Here is a 27,996-nt window from a genome sequence, read left to right as displayed (position 1 = left end):
GGACCCCCAGGTGTCCCCGGATACTGAGCATGAAAGGCCTGGACTAACTGATCTGCATGGACCGAGCACGCCAGTGGCCAAGACCGGTCCTCCAGACTGTAACAATTCCAATGGACCAGATACTGAAGTGAACGGCGGAACATCCGAGAATCCGCGATCCGTTCCACCTCATACTCAGTCTGATCATTCACCAAAACAGGAGGTGGACGAGGTGGAGAGTCCCCTGAGGAAGACACCCATGGTTTCAAAAGAGCCTTATGGAACACATTGGGGATCCGCAGGCGAAAGGCAACAGGATTAACTACCTCCAAAATTTTGTAAGGTCCAATAAACTTGGGGCCCTGCTTAGCAGAAGGAATGCTCAACCTTATATTCTTAGTGGATAACCATACCTTTTCCCCTACCTGAAATTACAGAGCCACCGACCGTCGTTTATCAACAAAAAAGTTATACTTGCCCTGAGCCTCCCCAATATTCCTTTGGACCTCTCCCCAGACTCCCCCCAACTGATGAATGGCAACATCAGCTCCTGTACACCCCGAATCCAGCCGAGAAAATTCACCAAAATGAGGGTGAAAACCATAATTGCAAAAGAACGGGGAAGTAGGAATGGACTGATTAATATGATTATTAAATGCAAATTCTGCCAAGGGTAGTGAAGAGCATTAATCATCCTGACGAGACGTGACAAAGCACCACAGAATCTGCTTCAAAGACTGATTGGTCCTCTCAGTCTGACCATTGGTCTCCGGATGATAGGCTGAATAAAAGGTCAATGTAACGAATGGAAGTGGAGGCAGAGATGGTGAAGTTCACATTCGACTGGAGGTAGCACCTGTGTCATCCGGGTATTCCATTCTGGCCCTGTTTGAGGGGCTTTACTACGGGTACCCGGGGCTCACTAGTCACGCCCCCTTCGGAGCCCTCCAGACCGTGGTCCCGAGGTTCCACTTCACAAAGAATATATTGCAGCCCCAACAGAATGCAGTGCAGCCCCCTGAAAAGCAGTGGTGTCCAGGCTGTGCAGTTATGAGGCAGTGACTCAAGCAATTTCAAAATAAAAAGGTTTTTAATGTCCAACAAAAACTCACTCAGTGCACAGTGCGCTGTATCTCCCAGATCACAGCCGGGAAGTTGCCGTGAGTGACGTTCTGCCAGGAATGCAATGAGGGTTGCCAATACCGTTGGCTCCGCTGGCCCTGTGTTAATTCACACAGGGCGTGCTCTGCAGATCACCTGCTCTGTATCCTCACCAGAGCAACACTGACTAAATGAACACTCCCAGCAGGGTTTTTTTTTCCTTTTCCAGCCTGTGGCCATAGGTCACTCATAAGACCTGGGCTGGAGGAAACGGACCGGACCCCACTACCTTCCTGCAGTCCGTTTCAAAAATAAAAGCCCATACCGGGTTTTCCTAAACAAACTCCTTGGTCCAAATAGCTTGACCAGGTACAATCTTACTTTTATTTTGCCCTGCGAATCACAAGCCCATTGCTGTGATTACAAGGCACTCCAGCGGATCTAATACATTTCAGAGCACATCCTAGGGGACACATAGCGACCCTCACATATGACGCCAGTCACTACATCACACCCCATAAAATGTAATGCAGACCCCATAGAAAGTAATGCAGCCTCAATAAATAAATGCAATACTCGCCTCTCCTCGTTCCGTTTCAGCGCATCTCCTCACCTCAGCAACTCCATTGCCCAACACAGTGTGGTGCACGATGACGTTATCGCACCCATTGCATCAAAGGCAGAGGGGATGATGGGAGAGGGAGCCTCACATGGCACTCTCTCCTCCATCATTGCTTTCCACTGTATTGGTATCTATAATGCTGACACAGTTGACTGCGGTGGGTGCTGGCACCCGGCCCCCCTGACTCACCAGCCCCAAAGCCCCTTGGATAGTGGGGGCCCTGGGCATCTGTCTAGTCTGCCTGCCCCTAATGCCAGCCCTTACTAAGTGAACTATATTTAATGTGGTAGATGAATTATCATGGGGAAACAAAAAGAATATATCTTGTCTTTTAATGGAAGTAAGAATAAGTTGTATTTTATTGTATTTTATCACAAGTTGTTTGGTGACTTTTTAGGAGCAGCATCTTCAGAAGTTTGCTGTGATATTAGGAGCAAGACTTTCACATGTTGTTGGTGATTCAGAAGCAGCATTTTTAGATGTTATTTGGTGTGATTTGGGGACCAGCATTTTTAGATGTTGTTTGATGGAGTTTTGGAAGCAGCATTCTTTGGTTTGTTATTAAGAGCTGTATCTTCAGAAGTTGATGGTGGCATATTCAGTAGGTCTTTGTTCATATGGCTGGATCAGCAGCGTTCAGTCTACATTGGTGGTGTGGCAGGAGCAGTATCTCTGTCACCTGAAAATAAACACACAGATCTTTCAGCATTTTTTTTATTATATTTAAACTTATTCTTTCCATCAAATCAGGACCCAACAAATGATGTGAATCCCATTCTTACTATTTAGAAGATAGATGTGTATACATATTGGATAAAAGTCAAAGAATTTATGCAGAATCTTATAACTTTCTAATGTGTCCTTTGACCACTGAATTCTCTCCTTGCTGTAAAAGTTGATGAAAGGAGACATTGAAGTTGGATTTCTACATGCCCCATTCTTTGTGTCCACTGAAAATACTTTTTCTATGACATCACAAGTGATATCAGCGCACTGATATTACTTCTATGTATCCCAATGGAAATGTAGCATTGTTAGACATTGATTTCTCTGTAGCCATCCATATGTTTTCTTTTTTAGACAAACATGTTGGTTTGTTTTTTTAAATATGAATCTTTGGAGCATTATACGCCCATATTAGAACAATAAAGAACAGACAACCCCCTTAATGTGTATGGCAACTTAGTTTGCCTGAAGCATAATAAATACAGTGAAATCTGTAACATGTGGACTGCAGAGAGAGATTTCAATTATTAGTTAAGACAAAGTTACTAATTGAGCAGACTTATAACCTGACAATGCTTCCTAGGAAAAGGTTATGCAAATTAACCTAAACTACCAGATATTTGTTGCATCAAATTACTTGTAGCATTTACAATATATATAATTTTGATATATTGTATCATATTTACAATGTATATAAGTACACGTACCTAATGTCTGGTGACAGGTGCCCGGCAGATGGGGCAGGTGTTACTCTCCTGAAGCCAGGTACCTATGCACCTTGGGTGGAAATAATGTGTGCAGGGTAAAATACCGAAGCTTCTTTCCAGGACGTCCAGGCATATTGCGCAGTTATCACGCTCATTTTCTGTGCCGGTGGTTGCTGGATCTGGTCCTGGGATTGCAGACATTTCTGTCTCAGTCCTGCTTGTGCTATTAACATTATACTCAATGTCAATTGTTATTTGCAGGAATCCTCTCCTCTGTGATGTCTGGCGGCTTCTTTGTAAGTCCATATAGTTGTTGAAATGTCTTTCAATAAGCTGGGCAAGGTCCTCAAGCATTTGCTCATCGCTTGGCATCCGAGAATTTTCATTCGTTCTATGGGAAGGTGGGCCATTGTTGGTATAGGGTCCTGAAAAAGAAATAGTACAGATGTAATCAACTTATGATGGCTGTCTATGGGTCTATGACATCAGATAAATGGTACCAATGGCTGACAAGTCTTATTTGTCCTGATCATGAGCCACAGACTGTAATGTACAGGTGGATTTGTATGGAAATGCTATATGAAGTGTATATTATGTGTGAAAACATTGTGTCCTTTCATCCAGGAGCTAAATATTATAGGGCTGGAAATGTAAAGTTAACCAACTACAGCATGAGAATGGAGTTATTTAACACCTCTGTATACAGTATACACACTGTATTCTTAGGGCTTTGATGAAGGTTGAGCTTTGGGGAGGGAGCACTTGGATTTGAAGAGTTAATGGTTGAATTTACCAGAATTCTGAAGCCTGTTGCTCCTTCTGTCTCTTCTACATGGCATGTCCCTACTCTCTCTGCTATAGAAATCCTTCCTAAACAAGGGAGCCAAAACTCTATGATCCCCAAGTGTCTCACTGAGAAATGGCACTGGGATGCTGATGTGAAAGCGTTTTATGCTGAGAATTCCACATGTCACAGTCACCAAGGTTCCGTGTGTCATGGCGACATCTCCTACACCAGATCTGGTGTACACTGATCAGGGTTGGCGTCACCTCCCAGTGCACCTGGGTAAGTGCCGTGGCCTAAGACAAACAGGGAGGCCCACCCACCGCTGCCAGGGGCCTAACTATCACAGTAACAGCGGTCGCCTCTGCAACCACTTGGGCCCTGGGGGTGATGGGTCTGGCGACACCAGCAAATACTTTAGCAGGATGTGCAACCTCTCCCTTCAGGGGACATTATCGTAGGATTTTAATTGGTGGCGTTTCAAGGAGTATCTATAGTATCTGATAAAAACCCATAATTCTGTCTTCATTGTCTTTTTCTGCTATAACTACTTTGAGTGCCCTCATCTGGAACTAACTGAATAAGTTTTGAGTAATCAACTCAGGTAATGATACTTTTGTCTAGGAATATGACATCTAAATATGGGGATTGATTTTACTGATTTTAAGTAGATTTCCATTCATACTGTTTTGAATTAAAATGCAAAACACATAAGGAAAAAGTAGCGAGGGAACACAGCTCTGGGCCATTTATATGGTGGGGAAACCCAATGTGCAGTAGAGAAGAAAGTGTTTCTTAAGTCATCAGTCATATATTACATAGAGATAAAATAGGAAAGGAGGACAGGACAGGAGACAAACTGGGCAATGTAATGGGGGGGCATAATGGATACAAAAGAGTAGGGGACAACACACAGGTCAGTTATGGCCAAAGGGTATGGTCACCAGCATCCTACTACTACTGGGAAAATGTGCCATTTGTTGAAAGGATCTACAGTGAGAGGTAGCTTAGGACGGAGGCTGGGGATATTAGTATTTTTAAGAGTACAAGGGGTATTACTTTGTGGGGCAGTATTATCCTGTGGGGCCACAAAGAGAGATTATTATTTGGAGGCACAAGGGGGGTATCATCTGTCCTCAAGTGAATAATTTTTTCAATTGAAGAAGGCTCATGGACAGATCTGGGTCCATGGTCCACCATCAACTGGAATCTTGAAAACAGGAGCTCTGTGCAGTCTGTGGTGAAGTTGTACTAACAAGTGCAGCAGGAGAATCTGTCAATAGAAAAATCAATGGTTGAATTTACCGGAATTCCGAAACCTGTTGACCCTTCTCTCTCTCCTCCTACGTGGCATTCCGCTACGTCTCTCTCTTCTTCAAATATCCTTGTAAACAAGGGAGCCAAAACTCTGTGGTCCTGAAGAGTCTCACTGAGAAATGGCACCGGGATGCTGATGTAGAAGCGTTTTATGCTGAGAATTCTATATGTCACAATCACCAAAGTTCCGATCGCCATGGCGACATCTCTGACACCAGAACCGGTGTACACTGATACTATAACACTAGTGACTAGGAGAACTGATGTAATATTAGTTATCCTTTTCCCTGAACATAAAGGAAAATGGCGATAAAAACCCCAAACTACTGATTAGCAATAGATTCTGGTATTATAATACAGAATTAGTGCCGCAGACTGCACAATAGGTGTGAATGTGGTCATAGTGATCTGTGATGTACTTTATTTCTTACAGTTACATGAGTATAGAAACCATTAAAGAACTATTTCTATTGTTCACTGCAGGACATTCTTCTTAATCTGCTTATACTTTGTATTTAATCATGTAATGTTCAATGAATGGGAGAAACGCGGTCCTGCTAAAGAATAGGAGAAATCTTGTATCTTTACAAAGCATTCACTGGTACATGGACAAAAAGAAAGGAATTCCGGACTGAAACAGTGTCTTCCTCAGCCACATTATGGGATGGGAAAGACACTGGTCCAGTGCCAAAACACATATCTGGTTTACTGTTCTTAATATTTCATTAAATGTTTGAAAGACTTAGACAATAGTAAAGTGTTTCTCCCACTGCTTTTCTTTTATTGACCTATTGTAAGGATAAGTTATGATTATCAGATCGGTGGTGGTCTGACACCCTGCACCCCCACCAATCAGCTGTTGAGAATGCCGGTGACAGATGTTGGCAACTGTGGAGCTGAACAGAACAGTAATGTCAGCTATGTACTGGCAGTAGCCGAGTAATGCACAAATGCCTCTATTAGAATAAATGGGTGCGGATCTGTAGTACCCGGCCACAGTCATGTACTGGAATAATTCTGGAAACTTTGCAGTAAAGCAATTGTACTGTCAATCAGAGAAGAGTCTTCAAAGAGATGAACTTAATTTACTTGTTCATTGAGCAAAGAATGGAGGCACCTACATATAATAAATACATACCGTACATTTTCTAATTTCTGAAAAAATCCTTTAGCAGGTCAGACATCAGAGAGATCAAAAGTAAGAAAAATTAAGTACACCCTATTTGCATTTTATACTTTTACATATCAGGACATTCAAAATAACAAAAACAAAAAAGCCCAAAACATCTGTTCTGTAGAAGGTCCTACTATTAGATCAACAACATAAGACAAATTAAAACTTTTTATTAGTTATTTAAAGGGAATCTGTCAGCAGGTTTTTCCTACCTCATTTGAGAGCAGCATGATGATGGCAAAGACACCTTGAATCCAACAATGCATCACTTTGTTTACTGGGTGCAGCTTTCCTGACACTGAGTTTTTAGATTTAGCAATGCAGCAGAGCTGAGAAAGCTAACTCCGCCCAACCAGGCACAGTATAAACCATGGCTATAGAAATTGAGTGGCTTATCACAGAAGGGGCTTGATTTGGACCTGGAGGATCCTGCTTCTGTGTCTGAGCAATGATAGGCTCCTGGTACTAAAACAATCATTTCAAATAAACAGAAGCATAAAGCTAGATAAGAGAGGCATTCATGAAATCTGTATTGTAACCTACACAGCATGTTGTCTTTAGATTGCACACGAAAACATGCTGACAGATTCCCTTTAAAGCACCACTCCAGCGTATTTTTTTTAAATTTCAGCTCTGGAGTGGTGTCACTAATCCATGTTCCCTGCCTTTAGAAATATACTCACCAGCCGCCAGGTTTTCCTGGCACCGCTCCTGTCCCAATCCGTAATCTTGTTACCGCAGCTTCTGACTGACCGTAAATCAGAGGTAATGTTCACAAGCTCTGAATGTAAGTCTATAAGAGCCTTGTTCTGGCTTCGTTCTGGCTCCCATAGACTTACACTGAGAAACGACTCTCAGCTCGCCCAATAAACACTGGAGTGATCCCCCAGGTCACAAACTTCCAGATGATGACTGGAGTGGTGCCAATAACAGATGAAGATGATGCCTGATAAATATATTGCTAGGTGCATGAAGCTTTCATTAGTGACACCAGTCCAGTGGTAAAATGCAAAAAATGTTGGACTGATGTGGTGCTTTAACAAAAACTAGGTCAAAATACAGAAGCAGTGTTAAAAATTAGGTACACCCTTCCTGCTTCCATATGGATTAAGAGGTTCCCCGAAAAATGCCCACAGGAAAATTGCCCACACGGAAAATTGCCCACACGGAAAATTGCCCTCATAGAAATTTGCCCACACGAAAATTGCCAAATGAAGCATCACAAAGTTTAAGATCTATGATTTTTGAGGTGCAAGGTGGGGATGTTCACATGATATGTGATTAACTTGTGATTTACAGTTGATGTAGTGCAAAACTGCAAAAATGAAGATCTGTGTTTGTAGCAGTCTGTCATTATCAGCAATAGATAGATATAGTCTGCTCTCATCTCTCACTGATTCTGCCTTACACCTCACACCAGCCAAAAACAGCAGCACAAGCAGAACCAGCAGCAGTGGGATCCATAGGAGCCATCACTGTTCTCAGTACTCACAAAAGTATCACTTTGTTATCTGTGGAGTTACATGGGACTGCAGGTCACATTTAATTCAGTGGGAGCCCACCAAAAGCAGGGTGCTCCTGGCAGAGATAGTTGTTCCTGGAAGCCCAGAAGGCACAGCAGAAAGGTTAGATTCTGTCACTTGTACCACCTTGTGTTCTTGCTGTGAATGTATGATATGTTTTTGCAGTGTTGTAACTGGAGTCCGATGGGGACCAATGCGAAATTTAGACCTGCCCTCCCCCCACACACACACACAATGGTCAGATGTATGGGCCCCTGTATTGTTCTAAATTCTATAGAGACATGAATTGCCCCCTTCATTATGTAGTAAAATGTCCCCCATCCTGGTATATATGAACATAATCCTGGTGAATATGTCCGCATCCTGGTAAACAGTATATGTCCCAATGCTGGTATATATGGTCCCCATCCTGGTATATATGGTCCACATGGTCTCCATCCTGGTATATATGCCCACTTCCTGGTATATATGTCCCCATCCAGGTTTACATGGTCCCCAATCCTAGTGTATATGCATACCTCCCAACTTTTGAAGAAGGGAAAGAGGGACAAAGGCTGCGGCAGGCGCAAATTTTAGGCCATACCCCGACCACACCCATTTCACAACTAGTCACACCCATGTCCATGCCCCAAACACACCCATTTAGCACTGCTGATCACACTGACTGGTACTGTGGACACACTGACTGGTACTAAGGAAAAGAAAGAACAGAGAGAGAAAAAAGAAAACAGAGAGAGAAAGGAGAGAGAGAAAGAAAGAGGGGAAAGAAAGAACAGAGAGAAAGAAAGAAAGAAACAGAGAGAAAGAAAGGAAGAACAGAGAGCAAGAAAAAGGGGACAGAAAAAAGAATAGAGAGAGAGACAGAAAAAAGAAAGAGGGAAAAGAAAGAACAGAGAGAGAAAGAACAAATCGAGAGAGAAAGAACAGAGAGAGAAAGAAAGAGGGGAAAGAAAGAACAGAAAAAGGAAGAGGGGAAAGAACAGAGCAAAAGAAAGAACAGAGAGAGAGAGAGAGAGAGAAAGGAAGAAGAGAAAGGACAGAAAGAAAGAAAGAAAGAAAGAAGAGAGAAAGAGAGAAAAGAAAGAACAGAGAGAAAGAAAGAGAGGAAAGAAAGAAAGATTAGAGAGAAATGAAGACACAGAGAGAGAAAGATTCTATTGCAGCCCGGCTCCCATTGTAATGCCCACCTGAGCCTTCCGGTGCATGACATATCATGATCCACTCACATGGCCGGCATCCCCGAGTCCAAGGCGATCCCATTGTCCGTGCTATCGGAGGAGGACACGGTGATAGATCTGAAGCATTCCCTGAAGTGCATCCATGGTTCCGTCACAACCTCCTCCCGAAATTACCTCATTTCTGGTCAGCTTCTAGCACGTCGTTTCCGGTGCAGCAGACCTCCATCGATAAAGGCTGGGGCAGCACCTCATACACACACGGTTCCCCTTTGTATGCCTCGTACACACATGCTTCTGCTGCGTACACCTCGCACACACACGGCTCCACTCCGTAAACCTCGTACACATGTGGCTCTGCTCCGTACACCTTGTACACACACAGCCATGCTCTGTACACCTTGTACACACATAGCTTCACTCTGTAAACCTTGTACACATGCGGCTTTGCTCCATACACTTCGTATACACGCGGTTCTGATCTCTACACCTTGTACACACGTGGCTTCGCTCCGTACACTTTGTATACACAGTGCTCCATTCCGTACACCTCGTGCAAACACGGCTCTGCTCCATACACCTCGACTATACGCGGCTCTGCTCCGCACACCTCGTACACACGCGGGTCTGCTCCGTACACCTCGTACACACACGGCTCCGCTCCGCACACCTCGTACACATGCGGCTCCGATCCGTACACCTTGTACAAACGCGGCTCTGCTCCGTACACCTCGTACACACACAGCTCCACTCCGTACACTTCGTACACACGAGGCTCTGCTCTGTACACCTCGTACACACGCGGCTCCGCTCCGTACACCTCGTACACACGCGGCTCCGCTCTATACACCTCGTACACAAACGGCTCCGCTCCGTACACTTCGGACACACACGGCTCCGCTCCGTACACCTTGTACATGCATGGCTCCGCTCCGTACACCTTGTACACACATGGCTCCGCTCAGAACACCTCGTACACACTCGGCTCATCTACGTACACCTTGTACACACATGACTCCGCTCAGTACACCTCGTACACACTCAGCTCCGCTACGTACACCTTGTACACACATGGCTCCGGTCAGTACACCTCGTACACACGAGGCTCTGCTCCGTACACCTCGTACACGTGCGGATCCGCGCCATATACCTAGTACACACGTGGCTCTGCTCCGTACACGTCATACACGCTCGCCTCTGCTCTGCACACCTCATACATGCTCGGCTCTGCTCCGTACACCTCGTACACGCTTGGCTCTGCTACATCTACAAAAAAACACATTTGGAAAGTAGACTCACCAAAACCCTGACTAATGCACCAGCAGGATGCAGCAGACCTCCATTGATAAAGGCTGGGGCAGCACAGATGCAATCCACTGATGAGAACAGCCAGTAACCCAAAAGGGGCTGGCTGCCTAGTGGAAAAAAATGCACACAAATAGGGCTTGCATAGGACATCAGTCACACAGATAAGTGTGGTGTAAGGTGTCTGAACAGCCTATTAATGACGCCCATAGTATTAGCAGGCGGGCTGCTCAGCACCATATACTGTAAATGCATCACACATAAAAGACCAAGCCAACATAAAGAGGTCTAGCTGCATCCTGCAAAAATGATAGAAAGTGCAAAAAGATATGGGGTATTAGTTACTATTTTGGCCAAAGCAGATAAGCTCACAACCCAACGTCAAGGGTCCCCAGATATTGTGAGTCCCTAACACTAAATTTGAACAATGCACATAACGAAAAAAATTCCCAAAAATTCAAAAAAACACATTTGGAAGGTAGACTCACCAAAACACGGGGCCCCAGGCAGCACACAAGATACCCAGGCAGCGCACAGGGGCCCCAGGCAGAACACGGGGCCCCAGGCACAGCACAGGGGCCACAGGCAGCACACAGGGCCCCAGTCACAACACGGGACCCCAGGCAGAACATTCGGCCCCAGGAAGCACATGGGGCCCCAGGAAGAGCACAGGGGCCCCAGGCAGCACACAGGAGCCCCAGGCAGTGCATAGGGGCCCCAGGCAGCACATGTGGCCCCAGGCAGCACACAGGATACCCAGGCAGTGCACAGGGGCCCCAGGCAGAACACGGGGCCCCAGGCAGCATACGGGACCCCAGGCAGAGAACAGGGGCCACAGGCATCACATGGGGCCCCAGGCAGCACACGGGGGCCCCAGGCAGAGAACAGGGCCCCCATCAGCACACAGGGCCCCAGGCACAGCAAAGGGACCCCAGGCAGCACACGGGGCCCAAGGCAGCACACGGGGGCTCCAGGCAGCACACAGGGGCCCCCTTTAGCACACAGGACCCCAGGCAGCACACAGGGGTCCCTGGCAGCGCACGGGGCCCTAGACAGCACACAGGGGTCCCTGGCAGCGCACGGGGCCCTAGACAGCGCACAGGGGGGCAGATACAGCAAGCAATGGGGGGGAGAGACAGCACGCAAGGGGGGAAGAGACAGCCCGCAGGGCTCCTGTATGTTTTCTCTGCCCCCCTATGTGCTGTCTGGGACCCCTGTGCGCTGTTTGGGACCCCTTGTGCACTGTCTGGGGCTCCTGTGTGCTGCCTGGGACCCCTGTGTTCTGCCTGGGGCCCCATGAGCTGCCTGTGGCCCCTGTGCTCTGCCTGGGGCCCCCGTGTGCTGCCTGTGGCCCCTGTTCTCTGCCTGGGGCCCTATGTGCTGCCTGGGTATCCTGTGTGCTGCCTGGGGCCCCTGTGCACTGCCTGGGACCCCCGTATGCTGCCTGGGGCCCCATGTGCTGCCTGGGGCCCCTGTGCTCTGCCTGGGGCCCCCGTGTGCTGCCTGGGGCCCCATGTGCTGCCTGTGGCCCCTGTTCTCTGCCTGGGGCCCTGTGTGCTGCCTGGGTATCCTGTGTGCTGCCTGGGGCCTCGTGTGCTGCCTGGGGCCCCATGTGCTGCCTGTGGCCCCTGTGCTCTGCCTGGGGCCCCTGTGCGCTGCCTAAGGCTCCTGTGTGCTGCCGGGGCCCTTGTGCTGCTGGGGGCCCTGTGCTCTGCCTGGGGCCCCGTGTACTGCCTGAGAACCCCTTCACTGTCTCTGCTCCTGTGTGCTGCCTGGGGCCCCTGTGTGCTGCCTGGGACCCCGTTCACTGCCTCTGCCCCCCGTGTGCTGCCTGATCTACAACATCTGGGGTATATTCTGAACCGGAGGGGTATAATCTGGCCTAGGCCAAACGATACCCCGGGGTATATTCTGGCCCAGAGGGGTATAATCTGGCCTTGGCCACTTTAACCCCAGGTATATTCTGGGCGGGGGGTTAATCTGGCCTGTTACACCAGAAGTGCCATAGCAGAGCCGCTCTCCTATTGATTCAGTGGCAGTGAATCTGGCGCCTGCACTTCCTTCCCTGTCCACTTATGACTACCAAGAGTAAGAGTGAACAGATCCTACATAGTTATGTATCATACACATATACTGCAGGTGTAGGCAGGCATTGGATGAAAGAAAATGCAGAATCGATTTGAATAAGGGTCTCTAGGCCCATACACACCACACTGAGAGTGGAATGACAACTCGTAAGAACAGAATCTGTCCTCTGGGACTAGGTATGAGTGAACCGAACCTGGAAAAGTAAACTGGGCCCAGAGACCTGTGGTGAAATCCATTCTGAATTTTCTTTGCTATCTGTGTTGTGCTGTATTGTATTTCAATGGAGCCCATGGAAGTCAACTGGGTTTCCTTGTTGTCTTTATTTCAAATGGGTCTTCCAGCGCTTCCCCACCCCCATTGTTTCCAATTGGCAATCCTGTCATTCCTTTTGGTACAACCCCAGTGAACATTGGCGTTCCTGCTGTGCCAGACAATTGTGTTTTGGTTAGTTAAAACATGTACGATACTTTAATAGATCTATCCCCATATTTTTTAATTTCTTTTCAATAAAAGTGTATTTTGAGTTCATCTAAAGTATTCTAGCCAGAGGAACAACAAAGTTATGATTTACTTGGGGTTTGAATATCTTGCATTTCATTCTATCAATGCAGTGGTGACTTGGAGATATCGACTGCATCGCTCTTCAAAGTGCCATTCAATTCTCAAAACAAAAGATGACAACATAGTTCAAGAACAAATAGAACATTATCATGACTCCTGCCCTCAAAAAGCAGAAGCAAATGTGATTCTGTGCTGCAGAGCATCTCACCTATAACTCTATACTATTCTCCTGCCCTGCAGAGCATCTCAACTGTAATTCTATATTATTCTCCTGCCCTGCAGAGCATCTCACCTATACCTGCATACTTATCCCCCTGTCCTGCAGAGCATCTCTCCCATAATTCTATATCATTGTTCTGCCCTGGAGAGCATCTCACCTATACCTGCATACTATCCCCCTGTCCTGCAGAGCATTTAACCTATAGATCTATGCTATTGTCTGTCCTGTAGAGCATCTCACCTATAACTCTCTACTATTTTCCTGTGGGTATTCATGTCTATGGGCAATTTTAACATATCATGTGAACATCCTCACCTTGCACCTCAAATATCATAGATCTAAAACTTTGTGATGCTGCAACTGGCAATTTTCCATGTGGGCAATTTTCCGTGTGGGCAATTTTCTTGTGGGCATTTTTCCTGTGGGCATTTTTCTTGTGGGCAATTTTCTGTTCACCGAATTAAGAGCGCAGGTTGTGGCCTTGGGCTGTTAATCAAGTGCCCTTAATTAATTGTTAATTCCTCATGCCAGGTAACACAATGTGCATGACAATTCCTGCTGCAGGGCAGAAAGGGGAGCTTCCTTATAAATTCTGGCCAGCAGGTGGGGTTAGTGAGTCAGTAAGACGATAGCTGAGAGAGTAGACAAGAGAGTTGCCATGGAAACGAGAGCAGTTGAAGCTCATGACAAGACAGTTAGAGTTGGTCTATGGAGAGGGAAGGTACAGGAGCAGAGAAAAGGGCTCTGGGGAACTAAAATTGCATATAGCTGACCCCAGAGCGAAGCGCTGATAAAAAGGGATGCCAAAGTCTTTGGCAGGGCAGGAGCTGTACGCCGTGACAGCCGAATCTGGAGTGCAAGGGACTGCAAGTTCCTTGGCCACACTGAACACCTAAAGGCACAGCAGCAGACCAAGAGCCCGGGGCTGACAGTGAAAAGGACAGTGCCCCTGATATAGGCTCACGCTGTCTGCCATACAGGTTAGCAATCATCATGCAGGAGAGGGCCGCAGCTTGCTACAAGCAGCAGGGACCCAAAAAGAGAGCGCAGAAGGTCGGTCCCCAACCCCACCTGGCAGGGTGGAACCCCTGAATGCCTCCAGACAAGCCGGACTCAATCCGTCATCTGTATATGGTACCCCAGAAGGCAACTACTTTCAAGTAAAAGGTAAAGAAAACTGCACCTCTCTGTGTCCTTCACTTATTCTCTGCACCCCAACGTTCACCACCATCTGAGCAATCAAATATATTTGCCCTGGGGTGCCGCTCTACCCGTGGGGAGCTGAACTATCTTTGCTGCATCACTATCAGCCCCAGTGGACCAAAACCGCAGCGTTGGCCACCCATTGGGTGGTGTCACAATTAAGCACCACATAACTTCACTCTATTTCTAGGGCCACGGACCGGGTCACTGCCACCGTGACATCCCCTTTAAAGAACCTGACTTGCCCGGTACCGAGTAACCTAAGGCCCTGTGGGGCGCTCCACCGATGGGTTGGCATGACAACAGGGGGTCTGGAGAAGACCCCCGTGCTTGTCATTGCAGGTCTCCTATGAACTCTGGCCCATGGTTGGCGTTCATAGGGCAGGATGATTTTTGCTACATATAGCAGGGCTGAAGCCCTGCTATGTGTAGCACAAGTGATTGGATGATCACAGCTTCAAGTCTCCCAATGGCACTATTGCAGAAAGTAAAAAGTAGCGTATTTAAAATAAAATATTAAAATAATATGTAAGTTCAAATCACCCCCCTTTTGCCCCATTCAAAGTAAAACAATAATAAAAAGCACCCACATATTTTGGTGTTTTCAGAAACGCCCGATCTATCAAAATGTATAGTAAATTAATACGAACATTAAACGGCGTAACGAGAAAAAATATCAAAGCACAAGAAGGTAAAATCAATGGTGAAGTTCAAAAGTACAACTCGTCCAACAAAAAACAAGCCCTCAAATGGCCATATTGACAAAAAAGAAAAAAGTTATAGCTCTGGGAAGAAGGGGATCAATGAACCAAAACACAAAATTAGAAAATCTTAAGGTCGTGAAGGGGTAAGAAAGCTGTGCATAAACAAATAGACTTAAGCTAAAGAAGAGTATGCTAAAATTCATTTAGAAGAGGCTGATAAAGTCATCCTGAAAATGATTGCTTCATGTTATTGCTGCTAAAGGTGATTTTAAAATCTGTTCATTCATGGTTTGTACTTAACTTTTCACACAATGCATTTTGGCGTAGATTTTTTTTACATAAATATTGACACAGTGTCATTTTTCATGTGTTGCAATTGCCTAATTTAAGACTTTTTAAATGGGTATTCTCATGTTACTAAATTGCTTTAGTTAGACAGCATGAAAATAAGCAAGTTTAAAATTGACTTTCTTTTTCTATCTGTCGTTCAGAAATCAGAATAAGGCTATGTGCACACGTTGTTTTAGGTCCTGCGGATTTTTCCGAGCGGATTTGGAAAAATCCGCAAGTAAATCCACAGGTGAAAAGACCTGCGGTTTACCTGCGGATTAGCCTGCGGTTTAGCCCTGCGGTTTCACACCTCTACAATGGAGAAGGTGTGAAACCGCTGCGGATTCCGCACAAAGAACTGACATGCTGTGGATTTGAACCCGCGGAAAAATCCACAGCATGTGCACAGTGTATTTCAGTTTACCATTGAAAACAATGGTACTGTACAACACAGCTAAATCTGCTGCGGATCCACAGAGCCTGAAACGCTGCGGATCCGCAGCAGAATCCGCACCGTGTGCACATGGCCTAAACCTTTCCCATTTAAGGTCAATTAGGATTACCATAATTATTAATATTTGCCAAGTGCCAGAATAATCCGAAAGAGAGAGAGAATGTTTTAAGATAATGATCCATAAGAGTGGCCTACCTGATAAATAAACCTTTGCACAGTGCATTATGTAGGTAAAACAAAACGTGAATTTGCACTGAGAATAAAAGACCATTATAATGATGTGCTGAATTAAATAGATACTTCTGTCACAATAAATACAATACTCACCTCTCCTCCTCATTACCCTGATGGTCCGAGGACCAGCACATCTCAGCACAGCAGGCACCATGTAGTGATATAATTGCGTCCCCAGTCAGTGTCTGCGTCACTGACATCAGATGCAGAGAGGAATGATGGGAGAGGGAGAGTGATTCTTCATATCTCATAATTAGTTTTAGCTGTATTGGCATCCAGCTCATACAGTTGCAGGGGCGGACATACCACATGTGCAGCCGGTGCGGCTGTACCTGGCCCAGCGGAGAAGGGGGGCCTGTGCAGGGCGGCTAACACTGAGGGCAATCTGGCCTGTTTATCCAGCCCTGAGGCTCCAGGGGGCCCCTGACCAGATTGCCCATAGTCTGCGGTGGGCACGAAGCGATCCCTGCAGCTCCGCTGCCTACAGGAGTAAAATGGCGGCAGAGAGGAGCTGCAGAGATCCATCCTGCTTCCTGGCCGCTCTTACTGTCTGACATGTACTGCACTCAGCCCCTAGAATGTAATGTAGCCCCCATAAAATGTAATGGAGCCTCATAGAATGTAATGCAGCCCCCATAGAATGTACAGTGGGTACGGAAAGTATTCAGACCCCTTTAGATTTTTCACTCTTTGCTTCATTGCAGGGAATTGCTGCTTTATAGAGAAAATGATATCTAATAAAGTGGATAATGTCCAACTAGGTTCGGGACCTGATGACCGGTGTATATCAGCAGCGCTCCCAAGCCTTGCTGCTGGAGTGCCGCTGATATACACCGGTCATCAGGTGTATCATTGCATAAAATACCAATAGAGTATGCGGTGTATTCTAAATTCCTATTTTTAGGGACTTTTTACAGTCCATTACACCAGCACCTCGCTCTTCTAGACTGCGTGCACACCATTATATTTTATTTACCAGTATTGAGTAGAAGCACCCTTTTGAGCTAGTACAGCCATGAGTCTTCTTGGGAATGATGCAACAAGTTTTTCACACCTGGATTTGGGGATCCTCTGCCATTCTTCCTTGCAGATCACCCTCCGCAGACTAACTACTCCCTCCTTCCTCTTGGCCCTCAGAGAGCACGCCTCCCCTTAATTCCGGTTCAGAGTTCCCCCTGCTGGCCTGGAGTGGAACTGTGTTGCATGTATAGATTGACTGCGAGAGAGACCTGTCATTGCCTCCAAGCCTGGCATTACCCTCCCCTGGAGGAAGGCAAAGCCACTGTGGCGACCATACTCCTGGGGGTGCCACACTTTCACTTCATGAGGTCAAAACTCTGAAACACTTCAATGGATCCCAATGATTCTGAGAATGTTTTCTTGTGACGTATTGTACTTCATGATAGCCATAAAATTTCTTTGATATAACTTGCGTTTTTTTGTGAAAAAAACGGAAATTTGACGAAAATTTTGGAAATTTTACAATTTTCAAACTTTTAATTTCTATGCCCTTAAATCAGAGATTCATATTACACAAAATAGTTAATAAAAAACATTTTCCACATGTCTACTTTACTTTAGCACAACTTTTGAAGCATAATTTTTTTTTGTTAGGAAGTTATAATGGTGAAAATTAGGCCAGCGATTTATCATTTTTACAACAAAATTTGCGAAAACTGTTTTTTAGGGACCATCTCGCATTTAAAGTAACTCTGAGGGGTGTACATGACAGAAAATACCCAAAAGTGACACCATTCTAAAATCTGCACCCTGAAGGTACTCAAAACCAAGTTACAGAAGTTTGTTAACCCTTCAGGCGCTTCACAGGCATTTTTGGAATGTGGAAGGAAAAAAAATCAACATTCACTTTTATTTCACTAAAAATTTCTTTTAGACCTAACTTTTTTAGTTTTGCAAGGGTAACAGGAGAAAATGGACCATAACGTCTGTTGAGCAATTTCTCATGAGCATGCCAATATGCCATATGTGGGGGAAAACTACTATTTGGGCACAAAACAGGGCTCAGAAGGGAAGGAGCGCCATTTCACTTTTTGAATGTACAATTTGATGGCAAAATTAGCTGACACCATATTATTTTTTGAGAGCCCCTGATGTGCCGAAACAGTAGAAACTCCCCAAAAGTGACACCATTTTGAAAACTAGACCTCTTAGGGAATTTATCTAGATGTGTATTGAACACCCAAACCAACAGGTGCTTCACAGAAGTTTATAACGTTAAGCCGTGAAAATAAAAAAAAAAAAAAAAAAAAATCACATTTTTCCCCGCAAAAATCTTTTTTAGCTCCAAATTTTGTATATGAACAAGGGTAACAGGAGAAAATTTACCCCAAAATTGTTATGTAATTTCTCATGAGTTTACCAATACCCCACATGTGGTCGAAAACTACTTTTGAGGCACAGTGCAAAGCTCAGAAGGGAAGTAGTGCCATTTTACAGTTCAGATTTTGTTGCACTTGTTTGAGGGTGCCATGTCACATTGGCAGAGCCCCTGTAGTGCTAGAACAGCAGAATCTCCCATAAGTGACCCCATTTTACAAACTAAATTTCTCAAAGAATTCATCTAGGGGTGCAGTGATTATATTGACACCAGAGTTGTGTCACAGAATTTTATACCATTGGGCAGTGGAGAAAAAATAATTTACATTTTTACCACCAAAATTGTGTTAGCCCCAAATTTTACATTTTCATACTGGGAAAACAGTAGAATGGCACCAAAATTTGTTCCACAATTTCTGCTGAATGTAGAAATACCCCATATGTGGCTGTAAAGTACTGCTTAGCCATACGGAGAGACTTGGGAGGGACAGAGCGCCACTTTCCTCCCGGAGCGTAGAATTTCCAGAATAGTTTGTGGACTCCATATACAGAGCTCCTAAGTGCTAGAAAAGAAAAATCCCCCCTCAAGTGACCCCATTTTGGAAATGATACGCCTTTGGGAATTTATCGGTGTAGTGACAATTTTGACTCCATGGGTGTTTTCCATAAACAAGCAGCAGTGGATGTTGCTGAGTGAAAATAGGAAACTGCCGTTGTAGTGACCAGTACATTATGCCCAACTTGTGCTTCTGGAGACATACACCTGTAAAGTAGGTGGGCTATCACTACAGAAATGCCAAACATGTGGGCGCTATATGTGGTTTAGGCACACTGGGGTTCAGAAGGGAGGGGGGCATTTGGATTTGGGAGTGGATAATTTGCTGAATTTTGTTGGTTAATAAAAAATACCAAACATAAAAATATACATACATAAATAACAGAGGAATGCATCGGGGAGTGGCGGATGGTTAAACCAAAGTAGGAGAAGAAATTATCACACACTCAAAACCTAGCAACAGTCACAGATAAATCCACCAAACACCTTTCTCCAATAGTAACTACCAACAACCTCCAGCCATGCAGCATAAGCTAACTCTGACAAAGAGTGCTGACCGGGGCCAAGATTATATAGGGGATGGTAGTGGCTAACTGTGCACAGCTGAGCTTTATGCTCCAGGACCTCTCAAAATAGCTGATTAACCCCTGCACTACCAAAAGAAATTTACACCATTTAATATGAAGGTGAAGTGCTTCTAATCAGTGCAGAAGTAGGAGAAATCAGATGCTGTGGTCTTCTGGCTCCTCTATGATGTGGTAAACCCTTGACAATTTGGCATCATTGTGTTCAGAAATTGTCCGATCTAACAAAATACAAAGGAACGTAATCCGATCGGTAAACGGGATTAACAAAGTAAAAATTAAAAAATCCAGAATTACATTTTTTTGGGCCCCTGCAACATTGCGATATAATGCAATACCAGGCAATCAAAACATTGTATCTACCGCAAAGCGGTATCAATAAAAATATCAGCTCAGGCTGCAAAAAAAATGTGCACTTACACAGCCCCAGATCCCAAAACATGCAAATGTTACGGGTCTTGGAAAATGGCAAAAATAACAAAATATTTTTTGTTTACAAATTTCCCAATTTTCGTCACCATGTAAATAAAAGAAAAACTCTACATGTTTGGTATCTGCGTACACGTATTGACTTAGGGAATCATATTGCCAGGTCAGTTTTACCATATGGTGTACATGTTAAATATAAAAAAAATCGTGGAGTTGCACTTTTTTGCAATTTCAAAGCACTTGGAATTCCTTTCCCGTTTTCCAGTTCACTATATGGTAAAATCGATGGTGTCATTCAAAAGACCCGCAAAAAGAAGCCCTCATATAGATATATTGATGGAAAAGTAAAAAAGTTATGACTCTTGGAAGAAGGGGAGGAAAAAAAACAAAACAGGAAATCACCAGGTATTGAAAGGGTTAAAGAAGCACTCCCTTATAATTTTTTATCATCAATATATTGCAGTCCCTGGAAGGGGCAGGAGGAAAAAGAGCGAGCAGCTGGGTCAGGAATTGAAGAGTGGGGTTTTAAATGCAGGGAAAAGAGACTTCCTGTTTCTACATAGAGCAGAGAAATGAGAAGAATTTACTGAGTAGAAAGGCAAATGCGCAATTGTAAATACATATTGATTGTAATATATTAAGAGGATAAAAACTTGATGGGAGTGCTTAGTTAATGACCTGTTTACAGATATTCCAATCACAATTCTGTGCTCACAGAACGATGGTTAATAAGATTGTTCTGTATGCGTAGAATATTGTTATCAGCAGTTCATCTCCTGTTTACACAGGATGATGTACTTCTGAGAATGGTGATTTATAACTAATTCTACACCATGTATTGAGCCAAGATGTCCAGTTTGTCCGCATATAGGTCTGCAATAACATTCTAAAATATCATTTTAGAGCAAGCAGCTGGACAAGATTGTGTAGGAGTGGAGGACCGGCTGTCAGACACAGCTGAACACGCAACAAAAAAGGCAGAGGTGGTTTATTACCTTGCTGATCGCTTTATACACAACACTGAAAAAGCACCATACATACACTATAGGAAGCACTGACAGTAAGGCCGGCGTCACACTAGCAAATAAATCGGATGAATGCAATGCGATAAAAAAATCGCATTGCATTAGTCCCAATATTATTCTATGGGGCAGCTCCCATCATCCGATTTTTTTTTCGGAACGTTTCCTCGGACCGAGACAATCGCAGCATGCTGCGATTGTCACCGATTTTCGGATCCGACTGGCCAATGCAAGTCTACGGGTGCGAGAGAAAATCGGATTACAAACGGACCAGATGTGTAACTTGCGATAAAATCGCACCCGGTGTCCTTTACAAAAAGCCGGCAATTCATTTAGCAATACAGTAAAATCACACTGACAGGTTAAATAAAGAAACGAAAGAATAGATATAGACACACATATATATATAGATTTTCATATATATATATATATATATATATATATATATATATATATATATACACACACATACATGTCATAGAGACACACACACATATATATATTTATAATTCATACAGTTCTTCATAGCTGAATAGCCACTGAAACAATTGCCGGCTTTTGTAAAATCATTCCCCAACCCGACATGATATGACACATGGTTTACATACAGTTAACCATTTTATTTCATGTTTTTTTTATATGTCTATTACTAGTAATTAGATGAGGGTTTGTGTGGAAAATTTTGGAGCTGTAGGTGTTAATTTAAGGGGTTAATTCGTTGTACAAAATTGCGGGGCCTCGCGCTGACGTCACTGAGGCTGCTGTATGAATTATAAATATATATATATGTGTATCTCTATGACATGTATATATATATATGTATTCTATGTGTCTATATCTATTCTTTCCTTTGTGTTTGAAAACCTGTCATTCGGCTCCATTATATGTCCATTTTGCAAGCCTGCGAGAAAATCTCGGCAGATGGATGTCAAACGGATGCTTACATGCGATTAAAATAAACAAAAATAGGAAGCGCACATAGGGTGTATCGTCTATTAAGAAACCGCAATGAAATCCCCAATCAGTTAGACTCACCAGCTATAGTTGTGTGAGTCACAACAAACTGGGAATCACTCCTAGATATCCGGTCGTCGCTGGTGTGCCGCTGGCGATAAATGAAAAAATCCCAAGGAATGGAAAAAAAAGTCGATCTTCTTAAAACCGCGCTGACCAGAAACACACCTTCCGCAGCAGAGGTAACAGAAAAAATCCTTTAATGAGCCTACGCGTTTCGTGGCTTAAACCAGCCACTTCATCAGGGCCTCCAAACCTGTCATTGGGCTCCATTATATGTCCATTTTGCAAGCTTGCGAGAAAATCTCGGCAGATGGATGTCAAACGGATGCTTAGATGCGATTAAAATCGCATCATCACAGGAAATTCGGATGACAGACGGATCCCTGGTCAAGAAACCTTTGTGCGATTTCGGTCCGTCAAAATTGGACCGATTTTTTTATCGTTGTGTATGACTCCAGCCTAATTGTTGGGTGCCAGGTGGGAGCAGGAGCTACTGCGTCCTAGTAGACTCAGATCAGTAAAACAAAATATGAAAATAACATTAACCCCTTTCTGACATTTGATGTGGCGCCCCCAGGAGTATGGTCGCCACAGTGGCATTACCTTCCTCCTAGGGAGTGTGATGTCATGCTTGGAAGCAATAAAGGGTCTGTCATGCCTGCCATGTCTGTTATGCCGCATGAACCTTGGAGCAGTGTGCACATGCACCAAACTATCATGCCCATTATGTTTTATGCTGCAAGATCCCTGGAGCAGTATGCACATGCAGCTCGTGACTGTTGTGCTGCAAGATGCCTGGAGCAGTGTGCACGTGCGCCTCATCTCATGGCTGCCTGCCATTGCCAGTGCGCATGTGTGCTTTACCTCATGGCTGCTTGCCGTTGCTGTGTGACCACCCGTCTCTGCTCTGCCTGCAGCTATCCTCTCTGTGATCCTGGAGACCCTGACCATGTGACCATGTGACCTTTCCTATGTTCCAGCACAGTCTCATCCAGCTATCCTCTCTGTGGTCCTGGAGGACTCTACCATGTGGTCCTCTCTTTGGTCTTGGAGGACTCAACCATGTGATCCTCTCTATGATCCTGGAGGATCTGAACCGGAAGTCCTCCCCTGGTCCTGACCCGGAAGTGCAGGTGCTAATGCCCTATATCAGACCGCCCCTTCCTATGGTGGCCTGAGTATCGTGTTGCTTCCCTGCATGGCTGCTTGGTCTGCACGGGCGCTCTCGGTATTCTGTGCCCCTGCACTCTGCCCTGTAGTGCTTCTCTGCACACTCTCTGTGCTTGTACTCTGCCTCTTGTCCCGTGCCTTGTCTTGTGTTGTCTCTCGTGCTGTGTTTGTCCTTGTTATTCTTAGACTTGTAGTCCTTCCTCTGTTCTCTGCCTTAGCCTGTTTTACTATGTCTCGCCTTAGCTATTCTTTGACTTGTAGTCCTTCCTCTGTTCTCTGCCTTGCCTGTTTCGCCATGTCTGGCCTTTGCTATTCTGAGCCTGGTAGTACTCCACGATCTCTGTCTGTGCCTGGTTTTCCTTACTCTGCCCTCTGGTGCTCGCTAGCACATTCCATGTCTAGTCTCAAGGTTCTCCCTCTGTGCTTCCTTGCACCCACGCTCTCCTGCACTGTGCATTGCGTGCTTCTCTAACAGCACGCGCAGGCCCTAGCCTGCTCCTTGGCACACCTCCTCGTGCTTCTGTAAAAGTACACGCAGGTCTTGCCATGTACCCTGTCGTGCCCTCTTGCACGCACAGGCCCTAGCCTGTACCCTGTTGTGCCCTCTTGCACGCGCAGGCCCTTGCCTTAGACTGAACCCTGGTGTGTCTCCTAGCACGCACAAGCCCCAGACTTGAACCTGACCCTGGCGTGCCCCTCTGCGCACGCAGGACTATGCCTTGTACCCTGACCCTGGCATGTCCCTCGGCACGCGCAGGACCTTGCCTTGGGTCTTGAACCCTGGCGTGTCCCCTACACACGCACCGTGTTTTGTACTTTGAACTTTGAACCTGGCGTGTCCCCTACACACGCACCTTGCCTTGCACCTTGCCCTGGACCCTGGTGTGCCCCTAGCACGCACCCTGCCTGGAACCTTGCCTTGGACCCTAGTGTATTCGCTAACACGCACCATGTCTTGGACTCTGTCGTGCTTCCTTGCCTGAACCCTGGTTTGCCTGACGGCTGCCCGGAACCTGCCGATCGCTGCCTGGGATTCTGAGCTTGACGACTGCGGCCTGATGTCCAGAGCTGATGTCTGCAGCCTGAATCCCTGATCCTGTTGATAGTTGTCAGCTGTCTGGAGTCCGATGCCATCGACTCCTTGCCGGTATCCTGGCGTGCCACCTGGCACGTACCATGCCATGGACCTTGGCGTGCTACGCACGCACCTTGCTGTGTTTTGCCTGTTATCACGTTTTGCACCTGATGTAACCCTGAGTTTGCCTTAATGAAGTTACCTTGAATTCACGTCTTGTCTTGTTTCCTGCACATCCTTTGTCGTCAGACACTCGTACTTACTGTCTACCTGAGCCAGCCGTCTGGTTCCAGCAGTCGTGGTGGCTCACCCCCTTGGTCTTGCCCCTGACACTCCCTGTATAGGGGGTGGTTCCTCACAAGGTCAGCTCGCCCTAGGTGGGTGGGTGCCATGACCCAGAGGGTCCACTCTAAAGCGTAAGCTGACTCCGTCATAGGGTCTCTCTGTCAGGTAAATTCAACACACAGCATGGTTCCCACTCCAGGCTAGCAGAGGGAGCTCTGAACCAAAGCTGGGGGAGGAGCTGCTCTCTGGAGGCCGGGAAGGGGAAGTTAGTTCGTGTGAGGAGGTCGAAGTGTGTGGATAAGAGAAGAGCTGGAGGATTGAGCAGAGTTCAGGCTCACTTCTAGCGTAGCGCAAGTTCTGGAGTCCGGTCTCCGAGGTTGTATGGATACTGAGGTTCCTGCAGCAGAAACCGGAGGAATAGGAAGCCGTAAATGCTCTGTTCCCACATAAGACTCGGAGGCACAACAGCAACGTGTGAGCCAGAAGAAGGAGGCTACAGCTGTCTGCCATACGAGGGGGTTCTAAGAGCGAGCAAGCAAGAGGAACTTCAGTGTAACTCAGTACTGCATGTACCTCAGATAAGCGCTCGAAAGGAGACTACACAACCCATCTGCATAGAGAGATTCCTGAGTTGCTTTCAGGCTGGCCAACTCCTGCTCCATCTGTAATCTGGATCCTGGACTGCACTTGCAAAGCAAAGTAAAGGTAAAGGAAACTGCACCCTGTTGTGTCATTGCCTTCCTCCTGCAACCCCATTCAGCACTGCTACATCTCTGTGCCTAACATTCCCACTGCCCTGGGACTACAGCTCTACCTGTGGGGAGCTATTACATCTTGCTGCCTTATACCATCTGTCCCAGAGGATCTGCCTGCAGCGTCGGCTTAACCCCTTCATTACCGAGCACCACAGGTGGCGTCACATATCATCCACTTATAAACTTCAATCAGCCACGCTTAACCCCTTTAACATGGACGCCCAGGGCCACGGACCGGGTCCCCGCTACTGTGACACTTCCCTCTGAGATACCGGCCCGGTACCGAGTACGCCACTGCCCTGGCGGGCGATCCACTGAAGTACTATCCCATCCATGGGACCCGGGTCCCTTTGCCCATGGACGGGATAGTACGTCATAGCAATCAGCGGTGCTCACGGGGTGAGCGCTGCTGATCCCGGCCGGGTATCAGCTGATTATCACAGCTGACACCCGGCACTATGTATATAGAGACGTTTGGCACAACTTCAAGAGTGGTGGTGCACAAGTAGGATCCCAATCCGTATACTGGTATAGAAAAACTTGGAACACACGTGAATGATTGCAAGTGAAAAAAAGGGGGTGTTTTAATAAGATACAGTACATACAGTAAACGTTTCGGTCACAACGACCTTCGTCAATGTACTGAAAATAAAAAATTACAAGATTTTACAAGGTTTCAAAATAAATCAAACAAAGTATATACAAAATGGATAATCTTGGGTACAAATATATGCAGGAATTTAAAGTTATGCCGTATACCAATAACAGCTTATAGCAAAATTGTGATACAAGATTTGATAATCACTGACACCCTGAGGACTCAAGATTATAAATACGCACATACCTATATAATGTACTGACTGCACTTGTATAGAGGGCAACCTGTTCTATAGAGAAAAAAGGTATTATGTAGTGGATGTATAATATGGATGCCCATACCTAAGTCACCATGTGCCCATAATATCAAAATGGTGCTACATACCATAAGGAATAATGCTAGAGCATGGAGGGTTAATTTGTCTCCTTATCAAGAGCCTGAAATTAAAAGGTACTCGAGTGAACTATTCGTGCCATGCTGCTGATCCAAAATTTAGTAGCAGCAGAAAGGTATCTTACCGTTGGTGATAGCGTGGAACGGTGAACTGGTCTGGACGCGGTTTCCACCGCTTGTCTCCCGTGGTGTGGGGAGTGCGCACGGACCGTGTTATATACATGGTGATAATCACCGCTAACCGGAAGTGCTAGGGCGGAAGTGCCTTAGCGTGCGGTCCAGCCATGCCGCCTAGTGTGTTCCACAGGCAGGAAGGACGTGGACAGGGGGCGTGTTCAATGTCCGTCAATCATAGATTATCAACATAGGCTCTGCTATACTTAGCGTGCTGATGTATCAGGCGGTGACTTAGTGCAGCGGTATAAGGCTCTCTATCATTGTGCTGATCAAGTGGGAAGGTGATCATTGTGATTCCATGTTTTACTGAGAGTGAGTTCAATTCCGAGGATTCTGTAATGAAGATTAATAATATTAGTATGATGTATATTATAAGCTGTGTCACAATCTCAATGCATACCATAAATAGAATAAAATAAACATCACAATAGACAGCCACTTAATGAGATTAATGACTATGATGATAGAAAGGATTGCACATCATACTCTTTATTTAACCCCTTAGGTGCTAATGTATTCAATTCATGAATCCAAAATGCTTCTCTTCTTTTTAGTAATAGAATGCGATTACCTCCCCTGCGTGGTGTATGGACCTGCTCTATTACTTGGAATTTTAACTGGGCAATGTTGTGGCCTGCTGTGATGAAATGGAATGGAATAGGGGGAAGTAAGTTTTTACACCTGATTGTGGATTTGTGTTTGGAAATCCGGTCCCTGATGGGCTGTGTGGTTTCTCCTACATAGAGTAGCCCACAAGGACATTTAATGAGATATACCACAAAGGACGTACTGCAGGTATAAAAGTCCTTGATATTATATCTTTTGCCAGTGTAAGGATGAGAGAATTGGTCACCTTTAAGTACATTGTTGCACTGTGTGCTCTGTAGGCAAGGAAAGGTGCCAAATTTTGGATTCATGAGGAAGCGCTGTTTTTTTAGAAGATTGTGATGAGCCAATATCAGCTCTTATTAGATGATCACGTATGTTACGTGGGCGCCTGAAACAGGGTAAAAAAGGTTCTTTAAATTCCTTAATATTTGGATGTGCCGTACTAGAAGGTGCCAATGTCTACGTATGCTTGTGTGGAGACAGTATGCCAAGGGGTGGTAATCGTGAACAAAGGGGATACGTTGATTATGTAAAGTAAACATATGTGAAATGTTATTTATTAAGTTTTTTTGTGTGCTATATCTCTGTGATTTAAGGGCACAAAAATTCAAAATTTTCACTAAATTTCCATTTTTTTCACAAATAAACGCAAGTTATTTGAATGAAATTTTACCACTACCATGAAGTACAATATGTCACGAGAAAACAATGTCAGAATCACTGGGATCCATGGAAGTGTTTCAGAGTTATTACCTCATAAAAGGACAGTGGTCAGAATTGTA

General features: G+C 45.3%; 1 long non-coding RNA gene across 1 annotated transcript; it reads right to left on the bottom strand.

Moving 5' to 3' along the window:
• Positions 1–2,043: 2,043 nt before the first annotated feature.
• LOC141085722 (uncharacterized) lies at positions 2,044–17,318 on the bottom strand. Its single transcript, XR_012231392.1, has 3 exons — positions 17,184–17,318; positions 3,136–3,560; positions 2,044–2,381 (listed from the first exon to the last, which is right to left on the bottom strand). It is a non-coding gene; the product is annotated as an uncharacterized lncRNA (long non-coding RNA).
• Positions 17,319–27,996: the final 10,678 nt, after the last annotated feature.

This window comes from Dendrobates tinctorius, unplaced genomic scaffold (assembly GCF_039654945.1).
Source record: "Dendrobates tinctorius isolate UK_male_01 unplaced genomic scaffold, ASM3965494v1 ptg000029l, whole genome shotgun sequence".
Lineage (NCBI taxonomy): Eukaryota > Metazoa > Chordata > Amphibia > Anura > Dendrobatidae > Dendrobates > Dendrobates tinctorius.
Note: the sequence above shows the minus strand (reverse complement) of the source record. Positions and strands in the feature narration are given on the sequence as shown.